The following is a 3,065-nucleotide window of genomic DNA, read 5'->3' on the forward strand; positions in this document are numbered from 1 at the left end:
ACAGCACTTGGAAATATTCAGGCTGTTGGTCCTGTCAGTAGCTGACAGTCCACAGCTCCAACTGTCTCTGTACTCACTGTTTTCATTCAGGTTTTTCTACTAGTTGGTGCCTAATCCACTTCTGTATAGTTCCTTTCAAAGCTCAGGGCTCCAGGATTATCTTCTGTATCTCTGTCAATTGGTTTTTCATTTCTTTGTTGAAGAGGTCTGTGTCACTTCTCTGCGTATCCCTCCATCTTACCGGAAGTCCTCCTCGTCCTCTTTTCTACATACTAAAATTCATGAACACCATATTTTCTTTATAATGGTGTGACCAAAGTCTTTATTCATTTTATGATCTAGTTATTTTCTGAAAACAAGTGATGATATGCTAAATTTCAAGTCCACTCTGTTCTCTTAGTATTCTATTGGCCAAGCTTTTCATTAGTAACTATTTTGGTTCTCTACTGCTGCTCTAACAGAATATACCACAAGTGGATGACATTCATAAGACAGGGATTTACTCTTTACAGTTTAGAAGACTAGAAGTCTGAGCACTAGGGACTGGGTGAAAGTCCCTCAACCTTGAGCTTCGGTTCTGCCTCCTGCTCTCACCCACTGAAGCTGGAGCCTTCTCTAACTCAGGCAGCTACTGGCTGCTGAGGCTGACAAACCCAAGGTTGGTAAGTACGATTGTACAGTTCTAAGATTATCAAACAGCACAGTAGGCCACTAGTTCAAGTCCAGAAACAGTCCCAAGATTGTCAGGGCCAGCATGGCAGGCTGCTGAATGAAGACTCAACTAATTGCAGGTTCCAAACATGCCAACAAATCTTGAGACCTTTCTCAAAGCATCTTCTTATATACTGGGAACAGACCACATCCCCGAAGACAGCTACTCAGCTGCTTACAGTAGATTCCACCATGGAGGTTGTGGTAGTTAAGGTTATACATCAACTTGACTGGGCCTGGCTTTGAGTGGCTGGGCAGCTGGTGGTAGTTATTCCCCACGATGAGACTGGTAATCAAGTCCATGGTGGAATCTACTGTGAGCAGCTGAGTAGCTGCCTTTGGGATGTGGTCTGCTCCCAGTAAATAAGGAAAAGCTTTAGGATGTTCTGTAGCTTGTGGCACTCCTGAATCCTGCATGTAGCCGAGTCATTATTCAGCAGCCTGCCATGTTATCTGCTGATCTTGGGACTCTTAATGGACTTGAATCACTGGCCCGCCCTGCGGTTTGGTAATATTGGAACTATGCCTTTTTACTTGTTGACCTTGGGTTTGTCAGCCTCAGCAGCCAGCAGCTGCCTGAGTGAAGAAAGCCTCCAGCTCCAGTGGTCTGGGAGCAAGAGGTAGAGGTGAAGCCCAAGGTCGAGGGGCTTTCACCTAGCTCCTAAAACTTGGCACTCTGTACTTGGACTTCTAGCCTCCAAAACTGTAAGAAGATAAACTCCTGTTTGTTAAAGCAATACATTTGTGGTATGTCTGTTCAGCAGCACTAAGTAACCAAAACAAAGGTAATTACCAGTCTCCTCATGGGGAATAACTACATCCAGCTGCCCAACCACTCAAAACCACGCCCAGTCAAGTTGACACACAACTTACCTACCACAGTTATTTTAAGCTGCTAAACAAATACACAGTTCACTTCTTCTATAATTAACCATCAATTGTAATATTAATTTTCTTATTTTATTAAATTTCTTAATTAAGTTAAAAAGCGTTAAAATGTAAAATACTTGTTTGCAGATAGTATCTTCAATATGTCTGATTTTATTCATTGTTTTTTTCTCTAAAATAACAGAAATTAATATCTTTTCTTACAAGTACCTTTAATCCACAAACACATTTAAAACAAACAGATATAACACTGGAACTGCTTACTACTGATCTCTGTCAAGAAATATGGAAGACAGGTACCTAGCCAACCAACTGGAAGAGATCTATATTCATACCCATTCCAAACCAAAGTGATCAAATGGAATGTAGAAATTATCAAACAATATCATTAAGCTAGCAATATTTTGCTGAAGATAATTAAAAACAGCTGCAGTCATACATCAACAGGGAGCTGCCAGAAATTCAAGCTGGATTCAGACTAAAACTCTAACTCATTGCCATTGAGTCAGATCCGACTCATAGTGATCCCTCCTTGGGTTTCTGAGGCGGTATCTCTATGGAAGTAGATTTCCCAACCTTCCTTCCAAGGAGTGGCTGGTGGGTTTGAACTGCCAGACTTCTGGTTAGCAGTCAAGTGCCTTAGGCACTACGAAGAGGACATGATATGGGCGATATCTTTGCCGATGTTGGATGGATCTTCACTAAATGTAGAGAGTACTAGAAAGACCTGTGTTTTATCACCTATATGAAGGCATTCAGTTGTGTGGATCATAACAGATTATGGATAACACTGAAAGGAATGGGAAATCCGTAGTACTTAATTGTGCTCATGTGGATCTGTAACAGATCAAAAGGCAGTCATTTGAACAGGAGAAGGGAATAGTGAGTGTTTTAAAACTGGAAAAGATGTGCAACAGGGTTGCATTCACTCACTTTATTCAATCTGTATGCTGAGCAAATAATCTGAAAAGGTGGGCTACGTGAAGAATATGATGTCAGGATTAGAGGAAGACACATTAACAACCTGTGATAGGCAGATGACACAATCTTGCTTGCCAAAAGTGAAGAGGACTTAAAGTACTTACTGATGAAGACCAAAGACTACAGCCTTCAGTATGGATTATACCTCAACATAGAAGGAAAAAAAAAAATCCTCACAATTGGGCCAATAAGCAACATCATGATCAACGGAGAAAATATTGATGTTGTCAAGGATTTCATTCTACTTGGATCATAGAAGCAGCTCATAGAAGCAGCAGTCAGGAAATCAAAAGACGTGTTGTATTGGGCAAATCTGCTGCAAAAGACTTCTTCAAAATCTTAAAAAGCAAAGATGTCCCTTTGATGATTAAGATGTGCTTTACCCAAACCATGATATTTTCAATTGGCTCAGATGTGAAACTTGGACAATGAAGAAGGAAGACAGAAGAAGAATTGACACATTTGAATTGTGGTCTTAGTAAAGA

The sequence above is a fragment of the Orycteropus afer genome, unplaced genomic scaffold (genome assembly GCF_000298275.1).
Source record: "Orycteropus afer afer isolate SDZICR_OR568_19922 unplaced genomic scaffold, OryAfe1.0 scaffold00071, whole genome shotgun sequence".
NCBI classification, from domain to species: Eukaryota; Metazoa; Chordata; class Mammalia; order Tubulidentata; family Orycteropodidae; genus Orycteropus; species Orycteropus afer.